This window comes from Panthera leo, chromosome B2 (genome assembly GCF_018350215.1).
Source record: "Panthera leo isolate Ple1 chromosome B2, P.leo_Ple1_pat1.1, whole genome shotgun sequence".
In the NCBI taxonomy this organism is placed as follows: Eukaryota; Metazoa; Chordata; class Mammalia; order Carnivora; family Felidae; genus Panthera; species Panthera leo.
The window spans coordinates 98,580,650-98,591,183 of NC_056683.1; positions in this window are offsets into that span (position 1 = coordinate 98,580,650).

A 10,534-nucleotide genomic window follows, 5' to 3' on the forward strand; every position below is an offset into this window, starting at 1 on the left:
TGCTGGCTCTATCAAGTTTTCTTCTGTAAGATTGAGATGATACATTCTGTTTTTGTCCTTATGGCGGTTGACCTTAAGTCCCACACTCATGTTTCCCTCTATGTTCCTAAACACATTGCTGTCTATACCCACCCGCTTCCTTTACTATGATCTCACATCTTCTTGAGCTCCCTCCCACTCTGCCCTCTACGTAATGTTGATAGAATTTTATTTCTGGGTTATTACGTGAGAGGGTTTTTTCCTTCTGACACCAAAGACAAGGTGTTTTTTCCAAAACGACCTCTTCAACACCAACTAGGTATCTTACAATTCAATTCTGAAACTAACTACCCAGAGTTGGTCACATTCCACAGGTTTAAGGGCCTTGCCTCCCAAGACTACCCTCACTTCAGATGCCAGCCGTAAGTATAGGATTCCGGGGTCACCCATGCTTCTGTCCAACCTGGCTATAAAGTCAGGGTTTTTTACAACCCCCACCCAGGATGGGAATTTCCTTGAATGACTCAGAACTCAGGAAGACCCTGTACCTATTCGTAAGATTTCTTATAAAAGTTAGAAATAAACAGATAGATGAAGAAGGCACACAAGGCAATGTCCTGGGCACAGGAGCTTCTGTCCCTGTGGAGTCTCCCAGCATGTGGATGTGTTCACCAACTTACAAGTTTCCCAAACCCCATCGGTTAGGGATTTTTACAGAGGTTTCATTACATAGACATGATTGATGAAATCACTGGCCTTTGGTGATTAACTCCACCTCCAGCCCTCTTCCCTTTTGGAGGTTGGAAAGTAAGGTTGAAAGTTCCAAGCTTCTAAGCAAGGCTTGGTCTTTCTGGCCACCAGCCCCCATCCTGAAGCTATCTAAGGGGCCTTCCAGGAGTTGTCTCATTAGCACAAAAGATGCTCTTACCACCTCATTACTCAGGAAATTCCAAGAGTTGTAGGCGCTCCATGCCAAGAATCTGGGACAAAGACCAAATATCTTTCTTCTTATACCATGATATGTTAATAGATTTCCTTCCATCCTAGCTTTAAAGAGAATAGAAAACTTTATCAAGATACGCAATCACTCTTATTTCCCACAACTCTTGCTTCATTGTCAGGATTTATTTCTCCTATTATTTAAGAACTTCTTCCAAAAGTATTACCAGTCTGGGTATTTTTGTGATAAAACCTCTGAAGCTTTATATGCCTGAGCATATTTTTTGTGTGTCCTTAACATTTGATTAATAGATTGACTGGATAAAGTAATTTAATACCAGAGAATTTATCTTTACTACTTAACCAAGTATTGCCTTTTCTTGTTTTTATTTTTCTCCCTTTCCAGGACTCTATGTGGTTGTAGACATTTCTCTATCTTCCAATTTTCTGAGCATTCCTTTTTTTAATATTTATTTTCTTTCTTATCTCACCTTTTTCTGTTGCATTCTGGGAGAACTTCTCAATCTGATCTTCCAACTTACTGATTGTTAGCTGTATCAATCCTCCTAGTTATCCCATGGATGCTGTTCTAAATTTTATTGCTTATCTTTTTATACCTAATATTTCTACTTGGTTCTTTTTGGGGATTTTTTAAAAAATTCTTGCTAATATCTTCATTTCTTTTGGTGTATTTATAGTGCCTGTTTAAAATTCTTGGCCCATATGTTCAAATACTTCTGCCCAATGGTATATGTTGTGCAGTTTGTTTATTGTATTTCTTCCGTCACTTTTGTTTATGAGCTTTTCTTCCTCTCCTCTCCTCTATGTATTTCACCTGTTAATATTTCCTCTACCCTATTTTGTAATACATATTCCCAATACATAGGGCCAAAGACACGGTTTATGTGTCAGTTTCAATGAGTTTAAGGGGAAAAGAGGGGTGGAGCCCTGGACTGGAGAGTCCCCAGCCCCATGGGATCAATATGGATTCCTCTGGGCTGTTGGCCTTCCATCAGGAAACTTCTTTGGTCAAGATTTCATCTTTAAATCTTTATGCTAAGGCAGGATTGGGAGGAGGCAGTCCCGTAGCATGCAATCCCCCGTCGCTGGGGCTGTGGAGAGGGAGGAGGAGAGGGAAGACTCTTGGAGATCAGCTGTTTGATCCACATCCATTTTCATCACTTCTTCCCCCTGGCTGGGTTTTTGTGCTGCCACAAGCCCTGCAGACACCTGTACCAATAGTCCAGGCTGCAGCCATAGGAATCTGCGCTGAAGAGGCAGGCAATGATTGTCATAAGGCTACTGCAGGGAGAGGTAAAGACAGCCTTTCAAATACTTTTCTCCAGTTGGTCTCCTCACTGTGCTGCCCCTGGTTTCCTCCACCCAGGCTACAATCATCCCCTTCATATACAAGAGCCCAAGACAACATCCCCAGGGGTTTATCGGGGGGTTTGTGTGTTTCTTTTGTTGTTTGTTGTTGTTGTTGTTATTGTTGTTATCCCAAGTGCACATTTTCCTCTTGCTTCTATGTTTCTTCAGTATCGATTAGCAAGTGGCCTGATCTAGTTTGCCAATTCGGTTGAAACCTAACATAGTAAATATTTAATAAACGTTTGTGTTTGATTAGCAAAGCTAACAAAGAAGCATGTCTTTTTGTCCAGGTTTTTTTGTCGTTGTTATTTAGACGGGAAAGGTTTTTAACTGGTTACAAGGTTTAGGTGTACCCCTGACATAAGGGGATAAGAAACAGAAAGGGATGGATTTCTCATTGTGTGCCCACTAGGTGCTGGGCACTTGCTAGGCGCTAAGTATGTGACGTGGGTATGAAATTTACTCCACAAAATTTGGTTCACTTCTTTATTTCTCTAAATCAGATAACCATTCTATGCCCCCACCCACCTGGCTAGTGGGAAAAAAATCTATCTCAGTGATGGAAGGAACTATCCCTCCCTGGAATCACGCAGAAGTCCCGGGAGAATGAGTCTAATGCAGCTCAGAATGTTCTGAAAAGGGCATCTGCTTTTCAGTTTCTACCGGCTTCTCTTGGGGAACTCTGTGCAGTCTTTGGACAGAGGCAGTTCTGCTGCTTTTCTTCCAGGCATCAGCCCAAAGGGTTTTCTCTGAGATTTCCGAAGCAGCAACTGGAAATATACAATCTTCCCTCTCTCAAGTGCACACCCACCTTCTGCGGGGCTAAATACAAGTGAGAGGAAACCAGCCTCACAAATCAGAATCCACTGCCACTGATCTTTTCTCGTTTGTAGGAATTTCTTTCCCCTTCCGTTTAAAGTCAGGACCATTCCCATCTTTTCATCTCCAAACATGCTTCTGTTCCCTCCGAGCCGGACCATGTAGCCTGCTCCTCCTAAATGAATTTGAAACACAAAAGCTTTTTCTCTCCCCTGTGGGGTGTTTGAGTTTAAGGATGACAGCTCAGAACTTTAATAACACAATGCCATTTTTTTCCAAGGACAAGGCTGGGAAAAGATAAACTAGTTAGGTTTTGTTTATTTATTTATTGTTAATTCCTACCTTGTCATATAGATGTTATATCACTTAATTTTCTAACTTAATTTTCCAACTTCAGTTGGTGCTGAAGTTCATTGCTCAGATGTTCCCCAGCTGGTGGGGTGAGGGGTGTGTGTGTGTGGGGGGGTGGTGTTTGAGTCACTTTCCTTACTCAAGGTCATACCCTCTCCCCAGGGATGGCCGGGGGTTCAGTGGCTAGTTGACAGGGGCTAATGGGTGAGGTACAAAGGCCTGACCCATCTTCACTCAAGGTGGCACAGCTTTGAAAGGCAACACTGGAGCGCCCTGTGAAACTGGCTGAGGTAGTGACCTGTTGTCCCAATTTCTCCCTCTGCCTAGTCCTGCTTCTTTCCTTCCCGCCACCCCCCATACCTCTGTCCGCCCCCAAGGCCATTCTCAAAGGAATTTCTTGAACACAGATCTCTGCCTCCAAGAGATAGATAGAGATTCACACTTTCCAGATGTGGAAACCAAGGCTCTGGGAGCTTAGGTAACTTGGTCAAATGGGAAATCTGATATTTGATTACAAAATCTGTCTGACTCTCGGGGCTTTGGATACCGTTTTGGTCTGAGGGATCCCTGCCCTTACTGGGGCAGGAATGTGGAGTAAATAACATTCATTCAACTGTTGGCTCCCAGGTCCTCCCTACCCGCCACCACACCCCAAACCTATAATTACATCTCTCTCTCTCTCTCTCTTTCACACACACACACACACACACACACTTCTTTGCACCGGGGTCACCATCTCTGTCATGTCAAAAATTCCCAAAGAGGAGTGGGAACTGCGACTACAGAGGTTAGCCTCGCATTCCTTTGCAAGTTCAGCACCAGAATGCCAGGCCCTGAGGCTGGGAAAGGGGGCTCTGGCTGACTGGCTTCCCTCCGCTCCCCCAGGGCCCACACTGCTTCCCCTGCAGAGTCCTGAGCAAGGAGGGCCGCTGACCAGGCTCCAAGAATGGCTGCTGCCTTCTGGACTTCTCCACCTCTTGTCCTCCTCCCCCATTGCTGAAGAGATCAGAGCAAGGGAAGTGCTGGCTTCCAGTTTCCAGGACAGAATCAGGAGTTGATGTATTCTTTCAGAACAAATGCCATCTGCCGTCAGAGCACAGCTAATGACTCTCCTGGGGCCTCGCCGGGAACCCACTCACTCACACTCACTCTCCCTCCCCTGAATGCCCAGGTTAGTGTGTCTCATGCTGACATCTTTTCTAAGAGTGAACATATTTGGTCTCTGCCTAGGACCTTTAAAAATTTTTTTTTAACGTTTTATTTATTTTTGAGACAGAGAGAGACAGAGCATGAATGGGGGAGGGGCAGAGAGAGAGGGAGACACAGAATCGGAAGCAGGCTCCAGGCTCTGAGCCATCAGCCCAGAGCCCGACGCGGGGCTCGAACACACGGACCGCGAGATTGTGACCTGAGCTGAAGTCGGATGCTTAACCGACTGGGCCACCCAGGCGCCCCAATGCCTAGGACCTTTTAAAGAAATGGTCCTGTTGTGCTGGAGCAGAAGCACTCTGAGACTGCCTGATGTCAGAAAGGCACCCTGAGCTGTGAGCTCAACCTCACCCCACACCAGAGGGTGGGCGGCTCCCCCCGCAGAAAAATCCCTGCCGGGCTGTGGCACAAAGGAGAAAACACAAAGCACTTCCTGCTGGGTTTCTAACCACTAAGGCGTCATGTGCACAAATCATGCTGCTCATTTCACACAGAGGATCCAAAATTACTGAGGGACTGTGGGTGGCTTCGTGGTCCCCTGAGACCTGGCCCTGGCCAGCCCTCTAAGCTTTCTTAGCGCTGGTGGAGCAGATGAAGAGAGGACAGGGGCCGGGGGGAGTGGGGGAGCATCTCACAGCCAGAGATGCCCTGGGGCTCTTAGAGCCACGGGGCAGAAGTTCAGGGTCACGTGCCTACAGCTTAGAGTAGCAGCCTCTTCTGTTGGGCACTGAGGTGATAGCTTCAGTGTACCTGCTTGGCTTTTTTCTTTTCCTAAAAGTTTTATTAAAACACTGCAAAGAAAGCTGAGTAGTTCACCTTAAAAGCTCTAGAACAGTTCTGCCATTTTGGTAGCAGAAAGGACAGTACCAGCATCAGAAGCATAGAAGCCTGTGGGTGGTCCGGCCTCAGCAGGTGCCTGTCTGCTCCTCCCTTGGCAAAGCAGCTGTGGTTCCTGCACCCCCACCCCCACCCCCGTCTGTGCACTTCCCCTGCTCGGCTTCTCCTCCCACTTCCTGGACATCCATATGGCACTCGTGTGCTCTGCATGGTATTTCTTGAGTCCCAACCCGGAGCCAAGCCCTGCGCTGGAGCTGGGAATAGGATGGCGAGGGGAAAAAATAAATGTAAAAACCATCACGGAACTTAACCAAGTCTGGGGGGGAAAGCAACATTAATCCCAGAATTAGACAAATAGAAGCAAAGCTATAATTGCACCAAGTGCCAAGAAAGGGAGGCACATGGTACCACTAGAGCATGAAATTGGGGACTTGAGCTAGTCAGCCTCCCTAGGAAGTGGTGACTGAGCTGACTCTGAAGGAGGAACAGGCAAAGCGGGCGATGGCCGCTCTAGGCAGTGGGGACAACAATGGCAAGAGACAGCACTAGCCTATAAGGACAGGAAGAAGACCAGAAGGGGTGGGGGTGGGGGGCATGAGCCAGGAGACGGGCCAGTTCAGCCAGAAAATGCAGAGTCCTTAACATCTGTGAAACAATCACATGAAATAAGCAGTTTTGCATTTAAAAAAATCAGTATTAGCTGCAGCAGAGAACGAAACAGGAAAGGATGGTGGAAACAGGTTAGGAGTTACCACTTGGACCAGAGTGATAGTACAGAGGGGCAGGAGGGGACACGTTTTAGAGATCTTTTGAAGAAGGGTCAATAGGACTTGGCAATAGGCTCAATGTGGGGGTGAGAGAGATGGGATGTCAAGGAAGACGCACGGATTTTGGCTTCATAACTGGTTGTATGGTTAGTAGAGGATCATATCTGAGGAAGGATAATGAATACATTTCAGACATGTTTAGTCTGAGGTGCTTAGAGACGTTCAAGTTGTACAAAGAGGCAGTTGGGCATCTGTGACAGGAGTTCCGGGCCAGGCATCTAATTTGCAAGGTAGATGGTGACCAAAGCCCTGGGGCATGAACATGTTCGCCAGGGGAGCAATCACAGAAGAGGAGAGAGAAGCTTGCGAATGATGGAAGGACTCTGATAGTTTAATGGAGAACGAGCCTGCAAAGCTTAAGAGGAACTTCCAGAGAAGCAGGAGACAGAACCGGAGACAGAGTCAGGTCATGGAATCCATTAGGAAAGAACACGTCTCATGAAGAAGAGGACTTCACTTCTGGCCACAATGGAGGAACGGCCACCAGATTTACTCTCCTGCTTTAAACACCTAAAACGACAAGGTCTGTGAAACAATAGTTTTCAGACACTGGAAAACGGAAAGCACAGGAAAGCCGACCCTGAAAGAAGAGAAAGAAATGAGGTGAGTCCCACTCCTGACTCTGCCTGGAGACAGTTTCCAGGTTGCGGGACAGGGAGAGAACATCTAAGCAGAGCCCGATGATCTTCCCGTTCCAGGAGACACAGGTGAGAGTTCAGGGAGACTGCCTTAGTCTTTTCTTTCTCTTCTTCCAGAGATTCTGAAGTGTTTTGAAATCTGGGTCTCATGGAGTGTGCGTAAGGGTGGAGGGTGGCAGACTGTTTAGAAGCAGCTGCAAATGGCCTAGTGAGCAGATAAAAATAGGGCTTGTAGCCTGGATGGGAGAGAGACAGGCTCCATTCTTCTTGGAAAGTGTAAGTCCAAGGAGAAAGAGGTTTAGCCTTTGCTGGTGGTGGGGGACTAGGGGAGAAGGGGTGACACGGCCTGTGGGGATTTGTACGGCCCCTTGGGACTTTCAGGGTGCCTCTCCTCCAAGCTGGGGCTGGATTGGGTTTTTAATGCTTATTTATTTATTATGGGAGAGAGAGAGAGAGAAAGAGCAGGGGACGGGAGGGATAGCAAAAGAGGGAGACAGAGAATCCCAAGTAGGGCCACGCTGTCAGTTCAGAGTCCAACTCGAACTCACGAACTGTGAGATCATGACCTGAGCTGAAACCAAGAATCGGACGCTTAATGGACTGAGCACCCACCCTCCCCACCCCAGGCTCAGCCCCAAGCTGGGGTTGCTCTTATTCAGGCTTGTCTTTGGAGGAACCTGTCTGGAAATTCAACATCACACCTGTGTTTGCTAACTTCCCAGTGAGAAACCGCTGACGAGGCCCAGAAAGCCCACCCCTGTGGGCTCCATTTTTTTCCTCCAAGTCACTTTGCAGGTCCTAGTGCGTGCGGTCCCCAGGCTGACCTTCCTCACAGGCAGCCCAGCCCGGCACACCTCGGAGGCAGTGACAGGGACAGGCTTCCTGTCAGTTCTTAGGACCAATATCTTCATACAGAGGAAGTGATCCCCAACTCAGTCTGCCAGAGGGCATGAGTGATAGGCGTCAGAGGGCCAGTCTGCCCCCCAACAGCCCCACTGTGGCTGTGTAGCCAGAGGGGAAGGCAGAACAAAGAATCTCTAGCCAGAAAGTCAGCCCAGAGAGCCGGCTGGTGGCCTGTTCACTCCCAGCAGCACCTGCAGCCAGGCAAGGCAGCCTGGCAAGGACCAGAAGATGGAACAAGAAGCTCATGGGAAGGAAGAGCCAGAATCACACCGAGCTCTGTCACCACACTTGAGCTGACTACACCAGACCCTGAGCTGACTACAACTCTGGTTTATGGTCCGTGTGTGTGCTTTCCTTGAGAGCTGGATGAAGCGAAGTCTACGTAGTGTTCATCACCCGTCACATTAGTTTTCTGAATTTCTGCTTAGAACATTTGTGCCTGTCAGATAAGAGAGGAGCTCAGTTAGGCTCCAAGTGTCACAGTTTCTAGTAATTACCGTCACGCACCAACAATGGAAAGAAACTCAACAATGGGTCTGATTTGAAACATTAACTTTCGAAAATGCGCACAAATGAATCGTTTCATCTACAATCAACTTCCATTTTATTTCATTTTTCTCCTAGAGGTAGAAAATAGACAATTACTGAGAAAAGAATTGGGAAAACTTTCCACGTGCATTATTTATGCTCAGAAACATAGAAACAAACATTTCTCTGGCGCGCGCGAGATGATTCCACAGACGATCTGTTATCATTGTAGAAAGCCTTCTAAAATGGATTTGGTGCAAGAAATCCTAGCTGGAGAACATCTGTGATGTATATAGCACGTCCAATTTGAAATATGCATTTACGGGCATGTGGGTGTGTGTGTGTGCTCCTCATAATAGAGTCCCTGTGCTGCTCACTCTGTGTAGCCCACGCATAAGTGGGCATGAAATGCTTAATAACAAAACCCCAAGCTGCTGTACCCGAGGAGAATGTCTGATAGAGCAACACAAAAAAGGAGCACAGAGTCAGTGTCTGCTCTGCAGTGGGGAAAGACTTGGTAACTATAGCAACTTGCTTTAGAAGTTGGTCTTTCCCAGCCAAAAATCAGGTAGGCCCTGTCAGCCCTCCCACCGGTACACCGAAGGGAGAGAGAGAGAAGCCTTTCGGGAAAGGCGGCAGGCCAGCCACACAAAGGGGGAGCGGAAGAAAGTAAACCTCTTTTAAGTTTTAGCACCGCAAGGCTCTATGAAGGAGCAGACCAGGGGCAAGAATGCGTAGGGTGATGGAGGAAGTGGGTTTTGAACTCCTGAAAACAGAATGAGAATTCTCTGGAATAAATACATACAGCCCGGTTGTGACCCTTCTCATGCAAACTAGGTTGGGGCAGGAAAAAGATCAGCGATGTCAAGAACCAAGAGAACTGATAGGATCCACAGGGGGCCAAGGGTATTTCCTCCAGGCTGCTGGATAAGGCTGCACCCATTTTGGAGGGAGGACGGACTGGAGTTCTTCCCAGAACCCTGCCATGCACTAGATAGATTTTGTAGTTCTGGCAAAAATGTTATGATTCACTGTTAGTAAAGTGCCGATAGTTGATCCCATAGGGTGAGCTCATTTCTTCTCATTATATCCTTCATAGTTGTCATTAAAAAGCCTGGAGCGAAACGAGCTCCTCAAATATGGTTAGACTAACTCCAGTGACCATTAGCAATCTGTCTCTGAAGAGGGAGAACATCCCTCGCATTGAAAAGGGCCTGACGTGCTGCATCTCAGCGTGGACTCGGGCTCAGTTTGCTCATCTCATGGCAGCACTGGGCACAGCTGACTGGTGCCTCTGTCCTGAACCATTTCCTCCACTTGAATTCCAGAGAACCCACTGTCCTATTTCCCTCCGAGCCAGCCGGCCACTCTTGCTCACTCCCCTTTGCAGGATCTTCCTTTCTTCCCTGACTCTCGATGACCTATGGCTTGAAAGTCCTCCCCTCTTATCCCCCTTCATGCTCTGTGTCTCACTTAGCATTCTCATTCTCACTACATCTGCACGCTCATGACGCCTACATTTGTATCTGTGGCTCTTAGACTCAAGACTGATGTAGCCAACCTCAATGTGTGCCCATGGCTGTCCAACAGGCATCCCACACACAGCATGCGCTGGACAGTCCTCCTGAAGTACACAGGTGACTCCACCATCAAAGTATATCCCACATATGAACACTTCTCACCGCTCCCCGGCTCCCATCCTGGCACCCTCATCTTGCTTGCATTGTACCAGTGGTATCCTGGGTTCTCTGCTTTTGCCCTTTCTCCTTCCTACAGTCTATTCTCCACCTGGCAGCCAGACTCTCCGAAAAACACAAATCAGATCCTATCACTACCTCACTCAAAACCCTCCAATGTCTTCTGGTGACAGGAAGAACAAAATCCGGAGTTCTTGTGACTCGGGCCCCAAAATCCGGGCCCCAGTGACCCACCATGATCAGGTGTGCCCGCCTCTCCAGCCTCCTCTGAGACCACCCTCCCCTCTGCCCACTCTGCTCCTGACACACTAGTTTTCTTTGCTGCTTCAAACCTGACCTCAGAGCCTCACACCTGCTGCTACTTCTGCCTGGAACTCCTGGAATGGCACATTCCCTCTCCCTGCTTCTTTCACCCAACAACCCTCACCCCACGTTC